This window comes from Pseudorca crassidens, chromosome 20 (genome assembly GCF_039906515.1).
Source record: "Pseudorca crassidens isolate mPseCra1 chromosome 20, mPseCra1.hap1, whole genome shotgun sequence".
Taxonomy (NCBI): Eukaryota; Metazoa; Chordata; class Mammalia; order Artiodactyla; family Delphinidae; genus Pseudorca; species Pseudorca crassidens.
The window spans coordinates 16368979-16388091 of record NC_090315.1 but is presented as its reverse complement, the minus strand read 5'-3'; the positions used below and the strand labels follow the sequence as shown (position 1 = coordinate 16388091).

General features: G+C 38.9%; 2 protein-coding genes across 3 annotated transcripts in view; one reads left to right on the top strand and one right to left on the bottom strand.

Annotated features, from left to right (window-relative positions):
* The window catches only part of LOC137215245 (zinc finger protein 14 homolog), a 184037-nt gene that overhangs the window by 78902 nt on the left and 86022 nt on the right, over positions 1 to 19113 (top strand). Inside the window, exon 6 of one of the 2 annotated variants that reach the window (XR_010939220.1) lies at positions 884 to 1063. The exons of the other annotated variant lie outside the window; for it this stretch is intronic. The gene's annotated coding sequence lies outside the window, so the exon portion shown is untranslated. The remainder of the gene's footprint in view (positions 1 to 883; positions 1064 to 19113) is intronic. 2 annotated transcript variants of the gene reach the window in all.
* The window catches only part of ZNF382 (zinc finger protein 382), a 254817-nt gene that overhangs the window by 167512 nt on the left and 68192 nt on the right, over positions 1 to 19113 (bottom strand). The window lies entirely within an intron of this gene.

Sequence of the window (19113 nt, the reverse complement as noted above, 5' to 3'; positions counted from 1 at the left end):
AGATTCTACATATGTGATATTATATGATATTTGTCTTTCTCTGTCTGACTTACTTCACTCAGTATGGCAATCTCTAGGTCCATCCACATGTTGCTGCAAATGGCATTATTTTGTTCTTTTTATAGCTGAGTAATATTCCATTGTATATATGTACCACATCTTCTTTACTCATTCTTCTATTGATGGACATTTAGTTTGCTTCCATGTCCTGGCTATTGTAAATAGTAAATAGTGCTGCAATGAACATTGGGGTGCATGTATCTTTTCAAATTATGGTTTTCTCTGGGTATATGCCTAGGGGTGGGATTGCTGGGTCATATGGTAGTTCTATTTTTAGCTTTTTAAGGAGAGTCTTTATTTCTGAAATGACTTTTATTTCTAATTCTTTTCTGAGTTAGTACCCCATTTCTGAATTTTTTTCATTCTAATTTATATTGTTCTTTCATATTTTGTATCATTTTCTAAATGCAGTATTAGCTCATTTTGAAATAGTCGGTTCCAATTTTGGTCTTTCTGATATGCTTTCATTGTCTGTAAGGATGTTATTGTATTCCTTATTCTCTCTCTCTCTTTTAAAATAGTAACTTTTATGGAGTTGGTCTGATACCTTTCTGTTACTTATTTTTATATAGTAGTTTCCCTGAACCACTTTAGAAGGAGGCTTGATTCAGGGTAATTATTTATACCTACAGAGCTGTTTCTGTAGGCTTCACACAGTGTTGAAAAAGAAATACACACACACACACACACACACACATATATGGCCTTTCTGACACTTAATTGCTCTCTTCTTCCCTCCCACTTTTATCTGGACCTTGACTTCGATTCTGTTTTCCCTGTCCAGCTCAATTATGATTCTCCATTCTTTGCATTTTCTCCTCAGGGAGGAACTTTCTCCTGGAAAGAAATTTGGGCTGTCTACTTTGAAAGTTCTCACAGACAAAGCTTCACAAGCCCCTTCAGATCTTCCGTCGTGGACAACTTGCACTCCTCTCCCATTGGTGTGTGCAAAGCTGCATCCCATTTCAGCTGTTGTTCTCAACTTGGCCCACTCTGCTTTCCAGTGAGTATGTTTTGGTGTTCTCTTGCTTTCAGGTTACTTCAGATGTCCAATTACTTTGCTTGGCTTCCTTCTTCATAGATGCACAGATTTACCATGCAGGTATTGCATTATGATTTTTCCCTATCTGCTTTTATTTGGGGATTAATGGGTATGTTATCTGTATTAGTTTGCTGGGGCTGTCATAACAAATTACCACAAGCTGGGTGGCTTAAGCAACAGAAAATTATTTTCTCACAGTTCTGGTTACTATTAGTCCAAGATCAAGATGTCAGGAAGTCTTTTCCTGCCTCTCTCCTTGGCTTGCAGATGGCCACCTCTTCTCACTGTGTCCCCACATAGCCTTTCCACTGGGCCAGTACTTCCCTAGTGTTTCTCAGAGTATCCAAATTTCCTCTTCTTATAAGAAGAGACTGGATTAGGGCCCACACTAATCATCTTAATTTAATCATCTCTTTAAAGCCCCTGTCTTCAAATATGGTCACATTCTGAGGTACTGGGAGTTAGGGTTTCAACATATGAATTCAAGGGGAGGTGCAATTGAGCCCATAAAATTGTTTCATCCAGTTTTACTTAAATGTTGCCAATAGGTTTTTGGTTTTACTGGCTGCTTGCTCTATATTTATGTGGGGATTTGGGACGATTTAAAAACTTTGCTAATGTAACTCCTATTTTTCTAGAATCTTTTAAAATTTTTATTGGCGTTGTTTAATCAGCTTTATTGAGGTACAATTTACATGCAGTAAAATTCACCAATTTTAAGTGTACAATTTGATGACTTTTGAAAAATGTATACAATCATGTGATTGTTACCACAAGCTGATTTAGAATGTTTCCTTCACTTCAAAAAGTTCCTTCAGGGACTTCCCTGGTGGTCTAGTTGTTAAGACTCCATGCTTCCAATGTAGGGGATGCAGGTTCGATCACTGGTTGGGGAACTAAGATCCCACATGCCGTGTGGCACAGCCAAAAAAAAAAAGTTCCTTCATGCCTTTTTGTCATCAACCCCTTCCCCAATCCCTGGCCCTGGCCTCTGGTAGCCACTAATCTACTTTCTGTCCACAAAAATTTCAACTTTTCTAGAATTTAATATAAATGGAATCATACAGTACATAATGTATTATGTAAGACTTCTTGTATTTAACATAATTCTTTAGAGATTCATTCATGATGTTCTGTGTCGCAGTAGATTATCTAATTCTTTTTTTCTTTCTGAGTAATACAGCATTGTATGGAAATACTCTGATTTGTTTATCCCTTCACCAATTGATGCACATTGGGTGGTTTCCATTTTTTGGCAGTATGAATAAAGCTACTATGAACATTCAAGTGCAGCTCTTTGTATAAGCAGGTATTCATTTCTCTCGGGTAAATAAAGTCATATCTGGGTCATATGCTGAGTATATCTTTAACTTTATAAGAACATTGATATGTACCATCAATGTTTGAGAGTTCCAGTTGTTCCATAAACTTGCCAACACTTAATATTTTCAGTTAAAAATTTTAACCATTTTAATAAGTGTGTAGTATCATCTTGTTTTAATTTACATTTTATTTATATTTTAATTTACATCTCACTGTTTTAATCTACTAGTGATGTTGAGCATCTCTTCATGTGGGTTTTTGTTCTATTTTGTTTTGTTATGCCATTCACATATAATTTTTGGTGTAGTATCTGTTAAATCTTTTACCAGTCCTTATGGGGTTATTTGCCTTCTTATTGTGTCATGAATTATTTGTATATTCAAGATACAAGTCCTTTATTAGACATATGGTCAGCAACTATTTTCTGTCAATCTGTAGCTTGCTTTTTCATTTACTTAACAGTGGATTTTGAAGAGAAAAAGTTTTTAGTTTTGATGAAATCAATTTATCATTTTTTTTTCTTTCATGGTTCATGCTTTTTACATCCTATCTAAGAAATATTTCCTAAACCAGGGTAACTAAGATTTATCACTTTTATTTTTAAATGGATTGAAAGAATTCAGGTTTGGGCAGTGAATAAAAAAGAAGCTCAAGTCATAAGTTTAATTAATATATCAATTATAATAAAAATATAGGAGTCAGGGAAGACTACTCTATAATAATAGTCTATGGTATGAGCATATCAAAATTCATTTGCCCACATTTTTTGAGACTTCAAACACAATTCTTTAATTACTTGGGGTTGCTTCCCCCATACCTTCCAACACTAGGCAACCACTAATCTATTTTCTGTCTTTATAGATTTGCCTATTCAATATGTTTAATGTAAATGCAATCATATAATATGCTGTCTTTTTTGTCTGCATTCTTTCACAGAGCATGTTTTCAAGGTTCATCCATGTTGTAGCTGTGTCAGTACTTCATTCTTTTTATGGCTGAATAGTATCCTGTTGTATGTATACTACATTTCATTCCTTCATTCATTAGTTGCTGGACATCTAGGTTGTTTTCACTTTTTGGTTATGATTAATAATGCTATGAACATTCATGAAATTTTTCTGTGGACATATAGTTTCATTTCTCTTGGGTATATATATCTAAGAGTGGAATTGCTGGGTTGTATGGTTATACGGCTTTAACAGTTCGAGGAACTTCCAGACTGTTTTCCAAAGAGGCTGCACCATTTTATATTTCCACCAGGAGTGTATGAGTGTACTGATTTCTTCACAGCCTTGTCAGCAATTGTTATTATCTGTCTTTTTTATTACAACTATCCTAATACATGAAGTGGTATCTCATAGTTTTGACTTGCATTTCCCTGGTGACTAGTGATGTTGAGCATATTTTCATGTGCTTATTGGCCTGTATATATCTTCTTTGCAGAAACGTCTATTCAGATATATTGTCCATTTTTAAGTTGGGTTGTCTTTTTACTGTTAAGTTGTAAGAGGTCTTTATATAATTCTAGATGAAAGTTCCTTATCAGATATATGACTTGCAAAATTTTTTCCCATTCCATGAGATGTCTTTTCACTTTCTATTTTTTGTTTATTTATTTTTATTTTTTTAATTAAAAAAATTTTTTGGCTGCATTGGGTCTTTGTTGCTGCACATGGGCTTTCTCTAGTTGTGGTGAGTGGGGGCTACTCTTCGTTGTGGTGCGTGGGCTTCTCATTGTGGTGGCTTCTCTCATTGCAGAGCATGGGCTCTAGGCATGTGGGCTCAGTAGTTGTGGCACGTGGGCTCTAGGGCACGTGGGCTTCAGTAGTTGTGGTGCACAGGCTTAGTAGTTATGGCTTGCAGGCTCTAGAGCACAGGCTCAGTAGTTGTGGCACATGGGCTTAGTTACTCTGCGGCATGTGGGATCTTCCCAAACCAGGGATCGAACCCGTGTCCCCTGCATTGACAGGCAGATTCTTAACCACTGCGCCACCAGGGAAGTCCTCTTTTCACTTTCTTTCACCAGTGTCTTTTGAAGCACAAAATTGTTTTTTAAATTTGATAAAGAACAATTCATATATTTTTTCTTTTATTACTTGTGCTTTTAGTTTCATATCTAAATCATTGCCTAATCCAAAGTTTCACAGATTTACAGCCATGTTTTCTTTTAGATGTTCTATACTTTTTAGCTCTTATATTTAAGTATTTGATCAATTTTGAGTTTATGTTTATGGTGTGATGTAGGGGTCCAACTTCATTCGTTTCCATGTGAAAATGTGGTCTCAAGATGATTTGTTGAAAGACTATTACTTCCCCTATGGAATCGTTTTGACACCCTTCTCAAAAATCAGTTGACTGTAGGGCTTCCCTGGTGGAGCAGTGGTTAAGAATCCACCTGCCACTGCAGGGCACATGGGTTTGAGCCCTGGTCCGGGAAGATCCCACATGTCGTGGAACAACTAAGCCCATGCGCCACAACTGAGCCTGCATTCTAGAACCTGTGAGCCACAACTACTGAGCCTGCATCCACAACTACTGAACCCCGCATGCCTAGAGCACATGCTCTGCAACAAGAGAAGCCACCACAATGAGAACACCGCACACTGCAACGAAGAGCAGCCCCCGCTTGCCGTAGCTAGAGAAAGAACCTGCAGCTACAAAGACCCGGTGCAGCCAAAAATAAATAAATGTATTTTTAAAAAATCAATTGATTGTAATCTGAGGGTTTATTTCTGAATTCTCAGTTCTATTCCATTGATCCATTGATCCTTATACCACTATCATACTATCTTGACTACTGTAGTGTACTGTTTTGTATTTAGGAAATGTGAGTCCTCCATCTTTGTTCTTTTTCAAGATTGTTTTGACTATTCTAGGTCCCTTGTATTCAAATATGAATGTTCAGATCAGCTTGTCAACTTATCAAGGAAGCCAGGTGGGATTTTTATAAGGATTGCACTGAAACTATAGATCAATTTAGGAAATATTGCCACTTTAACAATATTAAGTGTTCTGACCATGAACATGAAATGCCTTTCCATTTATTTAGATTTTCTTTAATTTCTTTCATCAATGCTTTATAGTTTAAACAGTATAAGTTTTACACTTATTTTGTTGAAGTTATTCCTAAATATTTAATTTTTGATGCTATTACAAATGGAATTTTTTCTTATTTTCAATTCTGATACTCATTGCAAGTCTATGGAAATACAATTAATCTTTGTATATTGATCATGTACCCTGCAACTTCTTTATACTCATTTATTAGTTCTAACAGTTTTTTAGTGGATTCCTTAGGATTTTCTACACACAAGACCATGCCATCTTCAAACAGATAGTTTTACTTCTTCCCTTTTATTCTTGAAGCTTTTTATTTTATTTTCTCTTGCCTAATTGCTGTACCTATAACCTCCAGTACAATGTCAAACAGAAGTGGTGAGAATAGACATCCTTATCTTGTTCTTAATTTTAGGAGGAAAGCATCCAATCTTTTGGCATTAAATATGATGTTATCTGTGAATTTTTTGTAGAAGAACATTATCAGGTTGAAAAAAAAATCCCTTCTATTCCTGGTTTGTTTAGTAGTTTTGTCATGAAGGGGAACTGGATTTTGTCAAATGCTTTTTGTGCATCTATTGAGATGATTGGGACTTTTTTGTCCTTTATTTCATTGATATGGTGTACTACATTAATGGGTTTTTGAATGTTAAACCAATCTTGCATTCCCAGGATAAATCCCACTTGGTCATGGTGTATATGTATAGCTGGATTTGGTTTGGTAATACTTTGTTGAGGAGTTTTGCATCATATTCATAACAGATATTGATTTGTAGAATTTGTTCATTGTGATGTCTTTTTCTGGTTTGAAATTAGGCTAATATTGGACTTAAAGCAAAGTTGGGAAGTATAACCTCCCCTTCTATTTTTTGGAAGAGTTTGTGAAGAATTGGTTGTAATTTTCTACAAGTTTGGTAGAATTCACCAGTGAAGGCATCTCAGCCCAGTCTTTTCTCTTTGGGTAGTGGTTAAATTACTAATTCAATCTCTTTATTTTTTATGAATCTATTCAGACTTTCTGTTTCTTCTTCAGTCAGTACTTTATGTCTTTCTAAGTATGTTCCCATTTCACCTCAGTTATTTAATATATTGGTATATAATTGTTCATAGTATTCCTTTATAATTAAAAAAAAATTTTGTATGGTCAATAATGATGTCCTCTTTTTCATTCCTGATTTTGGTAATTTGAGTCTTTCCTTTTTCTTAGTCAATGTAGGTAAAAGTTCATTAATTTGGTTGATCTTTTCAAAGAAACAACATTTTATTTTTTATTATTTATTTATTTTTGTGGTACACAGGCCTCTCACTGTTGTGGCCTCTCCCATTGCGGAGCACAGGCTCCGGACACGCAGACTCAGCGGCCATGGCTCACGGGCCTAACTGCTCCGCGGCATGTGGGATCTTCTCGGACCGGGGCACGAACCCGCGTCCCCTGCATAGGCAGGCGGACTCTCAACCACTGTGCCACCAGGGAAGCCCACCAACATTTTATTTTTGTTGATTTTCACTTTTGTTTTTCTATTCTCTATTTCATTAATTTCCACTCTAATCTTTATTTCCTTTCTTTTGTTTCTTGTACATTTAGTTTGCTCTTCTTTTTCCAGAGTCATAAGGTAGAACTTTAGGTTTTTTTTTTTTTTTAATTTAGGCTGTGTTGGGTCTTCGTTTCTGCGCACGGGCTTTCTCTAGTTGCGGTGAGCGGGGGCTTCTCTTCGTTGTGGTGCTCAGGCTTCTCATTGCAATGGCTTCTCTTGTTGTGGAGCAGGGGCTCTAGGTGCGTGGGCTTCAGTAGTTGTGGCACACGGGCTAAGGAGTTGTGGCTCACAGGTTCTAGAGAGCAGGCTCTAGTAGTTGTGGTGCATGGGCTTAGTTGCTCCATGGCATGTGGGATCTTCATGGACCAGGACTCGAACCCGTTTCCCCTGCATTGGCAGGTGGATTCTTAACCACCAGGGAAGTCCAGAACTTTAGATTGCTGATTTCAGATCTTTTTTTTTAATATATGCATTTTAATGCTATTGGCTTTAGCTGCTTCCTGTAAGTTTGGTAGGCTGTGTCTTCATTTTCATTTATTTCAAAGTACTTGCTTATTTCCCTTGTGAGTTTTTTTCTTTGGTCCATTGATCCTTTAGGAGTGTGTTCTTTAATTTCCACATATTTGTGAATTTCCCAAATTTTCTTCTGTTATTCGTTTTTAATTTCATTCCATTGTAATCAGAGAACATGATGCAAATAATTTCAATCCTTTTAAATTTATTGAGGTTTATTTTATAACCCAGCATGTGGTCTACCCTGTAGAAAATTCCATGTGTACTTGGGGAGAATATGTATTCCAGAATTGTTGGATGGTGTATTCTATAGATGTCTGTTAGGTCTAGTCAGTGTACAGTGTTGTGCAAGTTCTCCATTTCCTTGCTGATCTTCTACTTAGTTTTTCTATCCATTATTGAAAATGGGGTATTGCATTCTCCAACTGTTATTGTTGAATTGTGTATTTCTCTTTTCATTTTTTCTAATTTTTAAGTCATGTATTTAGGGACTCTATTATTAGGTGCTTATGCGTTTCAAATTGTTATATCTTCCTGATGGATTGACCCTTTTAACATAGATAAAAAATTTTTAAATATTTATTTTATTTATTTTTGGCTGCGTTGGGTCTTTGTTGCTGCACGCGGACTTTCTCTAGTTGCGGTGAGTGGGGGCTACTGTTCGTTGCAGTGCGTGGGCTTCTCATTGTGGTGGCTTCTCTTGTTGCAGAGCACCACAGGCTTCAGTAGTTGTGGCTTGCAGGCTCAGTAGTTGTGGCTCGCAGGCTCTAGAGCGCAGGCTCAGTAGTTGTGGTGCACGGGCTTAGTTGCTCTGCGGCACGTGGGATTTTCCCAGACCAGGGCTCAAACCTGTGTCCCCTGCATTGGCAGGCAGATTCTTAACCACTGTGCCATCAGGGAAGCCCCCTTTCATCATAATAAATGGTCCCTCTTTATCTCTAGTAACATTTTTGTTTTACTTTTTTTTTTTTTTCCATGCGTGGGGCCTGTGGGATCTTAGTTCTCCGACCAGGGATCAAACCCTGGGCCCATGGCAGTGAAAGCGCAGAGTCTTAACCACTGGACCAACAGGAAATTCCCATGTTTTACTCTATCTTTGACTGGTATTAGTATAGCCAATCTAGCTTTGTTATAGTTGGTTTACAACTAACTTTTTTGTATCTTTAAATAAAAAGTGTAGCTCAAGTAGACAACATATAGTTGGATCTTTAAAAAATAAATACCATCTGACAATCTCAGCTTTTTGATTGGATTGTTTAATTCATTCACATCTAATGTTATTGATATTGTTGCATTTACTGCTGCCTTGTTTTCTATGTCTTATGCCCTTTTTGTTCCTCTATTATTATTCTTTCTTTTGCATTAAGTGAATATTTTCTAACATAACATTTAAATTCTTTTAATGACTTTTTTTTTTTTTTTGCGGTATGTGGGCCTCTCACTGTTGTGGCCTCTCCCTTTGCAGAGCACAGGCTCTGGACGCGCAGGCTCAGCGGCCGTGGCTCACAGGCCCAGCCGCTCCGTGGCATGTGGGATCTTCCTGGACCGGGGCACAAGCCCGTGTTCCCTGCATCGGCAGGTGGACTCTCAACCACTGCGCCACCAGGGAAGCCCTCTTTTAATGATCTTTTTTTTTTTTTACAGTATTTTAAAAGTTATTTTCTTGGTGGTCGCTCTAGGGCTTACCATACATATCTTACATTATCAGAATCTATTTCATATTTAGAGATATAGTTATGTTACTCCTATATAGCTCTATTCCCTCTCCCTCTTTTTTTGTGTAAATTTATTTACTTTATTTTATTTATTTTTGGCTGCATTGGATCTTTGTTGCTGCGAGTGGGCTTTCTCTAGTTGCGGCGAGTGGGGACTTCTCTTCGTTTGGTGTATGGACTTTTCATTGTGGTGGCCTCTCTTGTTGCAGAGCATGGACTCTAGGGTGTGCAGGCTTCAGAAGTTGTGGCTCACGGGCTCTAGAGCACAGGCTCAGCAGTTGTGGCACACAGGCTTAGTTGCTCCACAGCATGTGGGATCTTCCCAGACAAGGGATCGAACCCGTGTCCCCTGCACTGGCAGGTGGATTCTTAACCCCTGCGCCATCAGGGAAGTCCCTCCCTCTCCCGCTTTTTTTGCTATATTGTTATACATATTATACTTATATATGCTACATAACCCACAATACATTATTTTAACTATTGCTTTACATGATTTTATGGTTATTAAAGAAGCTGAGGTAAGAAAGGAGAAGTATATATTTATAGAGTTTGCTATAGTAACCTTGTTGACCATTTATGGGTCTCATTTGTTCCTGTGGATTTGAGTTTCCACCCTTTATTGGGTGTTGTTTCCTTAGCCTTGTACATCTTTGCTCCCATTCACCTTCTTTGTGCTGTTACTGGCAAATATATTTCTATATGTTATAGGTCCTAAATACTATTATATACATATTGTTTTATTCAATTATTTTTTAAATGAGTAAAGAGAAGAATAGAAAAGAAATATGCATTTATATACTTTTATAATTATGTAATTATCTTTACTGGTACTCTTTGTTTTTTTCATGTGGATTTGAATTACTGTATGAGGTCACTTGTTTTTAACCTGAAAAGCTTCCTGTAGTATTTCTTATCTTTTAAAAAATATTTATTTATTTATGTGGCTGTGCCGAGTCTTAGTTGGTGCATGTGGGATATTCGTTGCAGCATGTGGGATCTTTTTAGTTGTGGCACGCAGACAGGATCTTTTAGTTGCGGCATGTGGGCTCTTAGTTGCAGCATGCGAGATCTAGTTCCCTGACAAGGGATCGAACCCAGGCCCCTTGCATTGGGAGCACGGAGTCCTAACCACTGGATCACAAGGGAAGTCCCCCTGTAGTATTTCTTATAAGGTGTATCTGCTAGTAAATAAATCTCTCAGTTTTTAGCTCTTCTCCATTTGTTCTATTGAAAAGTCAGCTATTCATCTTATTGGTGTTCTCTTATACATTACAAATTGGTTTGCTCTGTTGCTTTCAATAGATTTCTTTGTGTTTAGCTTTCAGTGTTTCTATTATGATGTTTCTATGTGTCGATATCTTTGTGATTGACCATCTTGCAGTTCATTAAGTTTCTTGGCTGTGTAAATTCATGTTTTTCATCAAATTTAGGAATTTTTCTTCTGTGATTTCTTTGAATATTTTTCTGCTCTTTTCCTTCTCTCCTTTCCTTCTGTTACTCACATTATGCATATTTTGGTGCTCTTACTGGTGTCCCATATTTGTCTGAGGCGCTGTCTACTTTTCTTCATTTCTCTCTCTGTTCTTTGGATTGTTAGATCTCTCTCAATCTACAAGTTTGCTAATTCCTTCTTCACCAATTCAAATCTATTACTGAGCCACTCTAGTAAATTTTTAATTTTGATTATTGTTATTTTCAACTCCAGAATTTCCATTTGGCTTTCTTATTTCTTTCTCTTTATTTATATTATCTATTTTTTAACAACTTTATTGGAGTATAATTGCTTTACAATGGTGTGGTAGTTTCTGCTTTATAACAAAGTGAATCAGCTATACATATACATATATCCCCATATCTCCTCCCTCTTGCATCTCCCTCCCACCCTCCCTATCCCACCCCTCTAGGTGGTCACAGCGCACCGAGCTGATCTCCCTGTACTATGCGGCTGCTTCCCAGTAGCTATCTATTTCACATTTGGCAGTATATATAAGTCCATGCCACTCTCTCACTTTGTCCCAGCTTACCCTTCACCCTCCATGTGTCCTCAAGTCCATTCTCTACATCTGCATCTTTATTCCTGTTCTACCCCTAGGTTCTTCAGAACCTGTTTTTTTTTAGATTCCATATATGTGTGTTAGCATATGGTGTTTATTTTTCTCTTTCTGACTTACTTCACTCTGTATGACAGACTCTAGGTCCATCCACCTCACTACAAATAACTCAACTTCGTTCCTTTTTATGGCTGAGTAATATTCCATTGTATATATGTGCCACATCTTTTTTTTTTTACATCTTTATTGGAGTATAATTGCTTTACAATGGTGTGTTAGTTTCTGCTTTATAACAAGGTCAGTCAGTTATACATATACATATGTTCCCATATCTCTTCCCTCTTGCATCTCCCTCCCTCCCACCCTCCCTATCCCATCCCTCTAGGTGGTCACAAAGCACCGAGCTGATCTCCCTGTGCTATGCAGCTGCTTCCCACTAGCTATCTATTTTACATTAGGTAGTGTATATATGTCCATGCCACTCTCTCACTTTGTCACAGCTTACCCTTCCCCCTCCCCATATCCTCAAGTCCATTCTCTAGTAGGTCTCTGTCTTTATTCCTGTCTTACCCCTAGGTTCTTCATGACATTTTTTTTCCTTCTTAAATTCCATATATATGTGTTAGCATACGGTATTTGTCTTTCTCTTTCTGACTTACTTCACTCTGTATGACAGGCTCTAGGTCCATCCACCTCATTACAAATAGCTCAATTTCATTTCTTTTTATGGCTGAGTAATATTCCATTGTGTATATGTGCCACATCTTCTTTATCCATTCATCTGTCAATGGACACTTAGGTTGCTTCCATCTCCGGGCTATTGTAAATAGAGCTGCAGTGAACATTCTGGTATATGACTCTTTTTGAATTATTGTTTTCTCAGGGTATATGCCCAGCAGTGGGATTGCTGGGTCGTATTGTAGTTCTATTTTTGGTATTTTAAGGAACCTCCATACTGTTCTCCATAATGGCTGTATCAATTTACATTCCCACCAACAGTGCAAGAGGGTTCCCTTTTCTCCACACTCTCTCTAGCATTTATTGTTTGTAGATTTTTTGATGATGACCATTCTGACTGGTGTGAGGTGATACCTCATTGTAGTTTTGATTTGCATTTCTCTAATGATTAGTGATGTTGAGCATTCTTTTCATGTGTTTGTTGGCAATCTGTATATCTTCTTTGGGGAAATGTCTATTTAGGTCTTTTGCTCATTTTTGGATTGGGTTGTTTGTTTTTTTGATATTGAGCTGCATGTGCTGCTTGTAAATTTTGGAGATTAATCCTTTGTCAGTTGCTTCATTTGCAAATATTTTCTGCGTTCTGAGGGTTGTCTATTTTTGTAAGACATTTTCGTCATAACTTCCTTTACTTCTTTAAGTATGGTTTAACTTAGTTCTTTTGAGATATTTCTAATGGCTACTTTGAAGTTTTTGTCTGAACCTTATTAGTGAAATTTTCTGTTTTTTGCTTTTTTCCTGTGTATGGGTCACACTTTCTTGTTTCCCTGCATGTGTCACAATTTTTTCTTGGAAACTGAACATTTTAGAGACTGGGCACATAAGATGGCATCATCGATCATTCCCAACTTCAATCCCCCTCACAAGAAGACCAACAAGAAACTATCCATAGACAAGACACTATTTTGAAAATCCCAGAACCCAGGGTTGAGCTGAAGCACCCCTGCTTGATCACAAAGAATGAGAAGAACCACAATAGAAGGGTAAGAAGAGTGGCTTCCTTTTGACCACATTGCCCCTCCCCCAGGCCAGCACAACACTGTACCAAGAAGGGCCCCCCAGGCCTACAGTTATTCCATTGGGAAAAAGAGGACCCAAGGTGGACATGTAGCTTCCCCAGCATTGTGGGACACTTTCCAGGGAACCCACTCAGGTCTTACCTCATGGGATTCACTGGGGAAGCCTATAGAGTTCTACCATAAGTGATCAGATAGAGATGAAGAAGGGAGGTGGACAAAGAAGCAACCAGCATGTAGATCTTCACAGACTGTATTCCTGCTTACAGCAGTGCCTGAGCAAAGATCCTAGCTAGTAGCTTTGCCCACCTGTAAAACTGAGCTAGTGGTCCCATGGCCAGGGAGCTCAGTCGGCAGTTCTACCTGATTTGGATCCCCAGCCAATAAGCTGTATTGGCCATGGAGCCCATTCTGTGGCTCCACTCAGGCAGGAGAGGAACTGCTAAGCATAGTTACCAGTCTCACCCCACCAGGAAGCCTGACTGCAGACACCTAGGACCCACAGAGCATATTCTTTGGCCTACCTAGGCAGGGTTGCAAACTAACAGTACCACCAAACAGCTGAGCATAGCATCTAGTTCCATTCCTCTGGGGAGTATAGCCACAGATGCTCAGCAGCTGCAGAGCACATCCTATGGCCCAACCACAGAGCCCAGCCTACATCTCCACCCAGTAGCAGATCCCGGACCACAACCCTGCCCAATTACTGAAAACAGCCTGGGTCCTTGCCTAGGCAGGGAGCTCAGCCAGTGACGCCACCCAATTGCACAGCATAGGCTGTGGCCCCACCCAGTCACAGAGCCTGAACAATGACCCAGCCTAACCATGGAGCACAGTTTCCAGACCCACCCAACTGTGGGGTACAACAGGAGTCCCTGCCTGACAAGAGAGCCTGTCCAGTGACCATGCCCAATAGTGGAGCACAGCCAATGGTGTACCTAGTCACAAAGCCCATCCTGAAGCCCCACCCAACTTTGGGGCACAACCTGCAGCTCCTGCTGATTGCAGAGTACAGCCTGAGGCCCCAACCTACCATGAAGCCCAGCCTATGGCCCTACCTGAACTTAGACTCCAGCCAGTGGCAGCATCTAGTCAGGAAGCACAGCCTGAGGCCCAGCCAACCAAGATCAGTACAGAGCACAGCCTGCCACCCTGCCCAATCACAGAAGCCAACCAGTGGCACTGCCCTGTCAGGGAACACAGCCTGATACCCCCATGTGACCAGAAGTGATTGCAGAGCCCAGCTAGTGACTCCACCCAACAGCAGAGCCTAGGCAGTGGCAACTCCTGACCTCAGAGCATGGGCAGTGGCCTCACCCATCTAGAGACCCTGATTGCAAGCCCCAGCTGCTCATGGGTGCTACCAGCTCACCAATCCAGTACCCCAAGCTGAGTAAACTAGTGAAGTTCTTTCCTTGCTGAAGCAAAGATGTAAAGTCTGGAAGAGAAGACCATTTAATCAAATGTGCAGTTACCAACTCAAGGATACAAGGATCACAAAAAATCAGGTAAACATAACACTACTAAAGGAAACTAATAAAGCTCCAATAACTGACCCTAAAGAAATGGAGATCTATGAACTCTGACAATGAATTCAAAATAATCGTCTTAAAGAAGTTCAGCAAACTACAAGAACAGACAGACAACTAAACTAAATTAGGAAAACAATGTATGAACAAAATGAGAAGTTCAACAAAGAAACAGAAATCATAAAAAAAAAAATCCTAGAGCTAAAGCATACAATGTCTGAACTTAAGAATTTAATAGAGATCTTCAATAGCAGAGTAGACCAATAAAAAGAAAGAATCAGTGAACTATTGTAGAAGACACCTCATTTGAAATTATCCAGTCTGGAACTTAATGGAACACCATCAAAAGAAATCCATAGACACAGAATATACATTAGTGGTTGCCAGTGGTTGGAGGGAAGTAGTGAATGGGAAGTGACTATGTAATGGGTATATGGGATTTTTTTGTTTGGGGGTGGGGTGGGGGTGATGATGAAATGTCCTGGAGCTAGATGTTGGTGATGGAAGCACAACATTGTGAATGCCACTTAATGGTACACTTTAAAAATAGTTAAAACGGGGATTTCCCTGGCGGTCCAGTGGTTAGGATGTGGCTCTTTCACTGTTGAGGCCCGGAGTTCAGTTCATGGTCAGGGAGCTAAGATCCCACAAGCTGTGCAGTGCAGCCAAAATAAAATATAATAATAAAATAAAAAAGGGACTTTCCTGGTAACACAGTGGTTAAGAATCCACCTGCCAATGGAGGGGACACGGGTATGATCTCTGGTCTGGGAAGATCCCACATGCCGCGGAGCAACTAAGCCCATGTGCTGCAACTACTGAGCCTGCATGCTGCAACTACTGAAGCCCAAGTGCCTAGAGCCAGTGCTCCGCAATGCATAGGAGGGACACTGGAATTTTGGTCATACATTTGTCTACAAGATAAAAGATGCAGTTTGCTTTTCTAAGTACTAAAATCTAAAGGAAGCAGAGTGGTAACAATTATTTGTACTTGAACACAATGAATGGCCACTTGTCATCCCTCTCCAGCAAATCTCCAAGGATTCTCAAATAGCTATAGATGAACAATATGCTATGTTAGCTCAGAAACCAATTGCTAAAATCTCCCACCATGACCACCAACCTGAAATCCACAGTCTCAAACCAAAGAGCTTTCTCTCTCTCATTCTCTCTGTTGTATCTCACTGCCTTGGCCTAAACAGCGTATGTACAACTTTACTCTGCACTCATATTCCTACGTAGTTTGAGATTATGTTTTTGTTTATGAATCACTTGGCCTGAAATGGTATTTAGGCTGAGAAAACTGTTGTATCAGAGCAAAAATAATGTCCAAATTGCAGCAGAGGCATCAAGTCAAATCACTTTAATTTTTCTTTATATTGGTATATCTCCATTAGAGGAGAAATACAGACAAGAAAGCAGGTGGTTTCCTGAACAGAGAAATGGGAAAAATCTCTAATAAGGTAAGTTGGACTCATCTTCTAGGCTCACAAGAGAACACAAGTGTATTTTCTACTTGCAAGAAGCCAAAAATTCTGCCTGTAGCCCAGGTTTATTCTAAAATGCTAGGAAGCTCATCTTCCCGATACCTTAATTATGCTTTGGTGTCCTCCTCCTTGGTCCCTTTTCCAGCACATAGGCTAGAGAAAGAATGCACTGAAGGCATCATCTATTTGGAAAATGAAACTTTGCAGTCATTTTCTGTATGAAATGAATTTCAGGCCAGGATATAATTCAAAACCTAAAAAAACCAAGCAGAAGATGGAGTCACATTTTCTTTTCCAGGGACTATGAACAATGTCAAATATCTAACTTTTCCTTACATTAGAAAGAATGACACCACTTCCCTATCAAGGGAAAATGTATCAATATGTAGGTATAAAATAAAGAGCCACATCCAGTACAAAAAAATTATTTATCCATTAAATTGCGTATTTATTAAGGGTATGCAATAAATTAAATGTTCATTATGTTATTTTAAGTGTGTTATTCATAATATATAAGAAAATTTCAAGTGACATTTAAACACTGATTACATGAATAGATTTTATAATATACCAAATAGATTCATTACTCTTTTCTTTTATTGTGGATATCTAGGAAGTAAATTTTTCCCTGAGAACAAAATAAAGGTCATTCTCGTCTAGGTGATTTGCACAATCTAATTTAATCTGGAAATAATATATACTTATACATCATTCATCTCCAGACAAATCTATATATAGTATCTTTTGTCTAGATTAATAGTTTATATTGGGACCCCCAAAGTTAACTACTTCCCTGATCAGGTATTACTTCCAGTATTATAAACAATGCTGTGGTGAACAAGCATTCACACATATTTTTGTTCATTTGTCCCAATTTTCCTTAGGATAACTTCTTAAAAGTTGAATCACTGGCCTTTGAGACATGTTACTAAACAGTGCTCATGAGTATGGCTGTTTTCCACTTCTATGCCTACCTTGGTATTCTACATCTTTTAAAATTTTCTCTCCCTAATTAAAAAAAATTCATTTTAACTATTTCTTTTGAGATATTTCTTCTCACTAACTTGATTAAATTTGTGTGTTTATTAGCAGCATTTTTCTTTTATTAGTTGCCTATTCATATCCATTTTCCATTGCTATGTTCAACTGTTTGTTATTGCTTTCTTTCATTGCATTAAATAATATGTGAAAATTTGCAGTAAAGATACGAATACATTTGCAATTTCTCTCTCTTTTTTTTTTTGGCTGCGCATTGTGGCTTGAGGGATCTTAGTTCCCCAACCAGGGATCCACCTGCGCCCTCGGCACGAAAGTGCAGAGTCCTAACCACTGGACCACAATGGGAATTCCCTGCAATTTCTCATAGGCTTTGAAGTCACTAAGAGAATGCCTTGTCCTGCCAGTTCTGAGTAGCACTTCACACTCAGAAACATACCTGCTCATGGCAACAATGATGTTGGAGAGTAAGTGTGATATTGTGATTTATAATAAGAAACAAATAGTTGGTCTTTTTCCTGTTTCTGGCACCAGAGCTCCTAAAACCCTTGGAATATCCTGTGCTGAAAGTGATCAAGATGTCTCTTGGTATGTTAATGAGGTAACTCATGGACCACACCTAAGGCTGCAGGCTGGTTGCCAGAAGAACCAACCATGTGATTAGCGGGTCAGAACTTTCAGTCCCACACCCCTGACCTCCAGGGAGGGGAGGAGGGCTGGAGGTTGGATCAATCACCAATGGCCAATGATTTAACCAATCATGCCTATGTAATGAAACTTCCATAAAAACCCAAAAGGATGGGGTTCAGAGAGCTTCTGATTTGGTGAAAACGTGGAGATTCAGGGATAGTGGTGCAAGAACACATGGAGATTCAGAGAGGGCATGGAAGCTATGTGCCCTTTCCCTATGCATCTCCTTCATCTGGCTGTTCCTGAGTTATATCGTTTTATAATAAACCAGTAATCCAGTAAGTAAAATGTTCCTGCGAGTTTTGTTAGCTGATCTAGCAAATTAATCAAACCCAAGGAGGGGGTTGTTCGAACCTCCAATCTATAACCCGTTGGTCAGAGGCACAGGTGATAACCTGGATGCCAGATGCCTGCAACTGGCATCTGAAGTTGGGGGTGGGGAGGTGTAGGACTTGGTCCTTAACCTCTGGGATCTGACACTATCTCCAGGTACACAGAATCAGAATTGAGTCCAATTGCAGGACACCCAGCTGGTGTCCGAGAATTGCTTGGCGGTGTGGGGAACACACACACACGCGCGTGCGCACACACACACAGACACACACACACACACACTGAAATTGGATGCAGAACTCTTTAGTAAGCAAATATGTGGTTTAGTCTAGGCAATCTACACCTAAGGAGTGAGCAGTGCAACAGTGCCCTCCCTCCCTGGAGAGTGACCAGTAGAAATACATTTGAGGATGCACACAAACTACCAGCACATCTTCTGTAATTAGAACTCATTCACCCAGCTATTGCCCAGCTTTGGAAAGGCTATTCTCTGGGCATCTTGTTTCTACCAATGCAAGTGGCACTATGAGTGTCAAGACTCTGTAAAGAAGCAGAAGTGCTGGTCAGCAGCAGGCAAGGCAAACATTAAGCATTGGGAAAAATCAGATAGAGACTGACTTCAAAGAAAACTCAGTGTTGCCTGATAAATTGTGCTATAATATTATCCTACCAATGGCTAGCCTTCATGCCATGAAGATGTATCCATTTTAACAATGTCACTATCTTACCTAACTGCAGATGATAGGTGACATGAGAGAAGACAATAGAAATGAATGTGAACTTAAAGGAAAACATCATTCTATACAAAAATCTTCATCAAATCCAAATATTGTAAATGTACTTGAAGCAGAGTTCACAGCCATGTAAAACAAACTTATTAGCTGGCATTCTTCTTTTTCTCTTGTTTATGGATTTTAATTTATTTAATGGGTTATAATTAATTACGGAATTTTTTGATGGCACAGGAAAAGAATTATTTCAAGTAGTTTTTAAACACTCTATAATTAAGAAGGATATACTCTAAAACA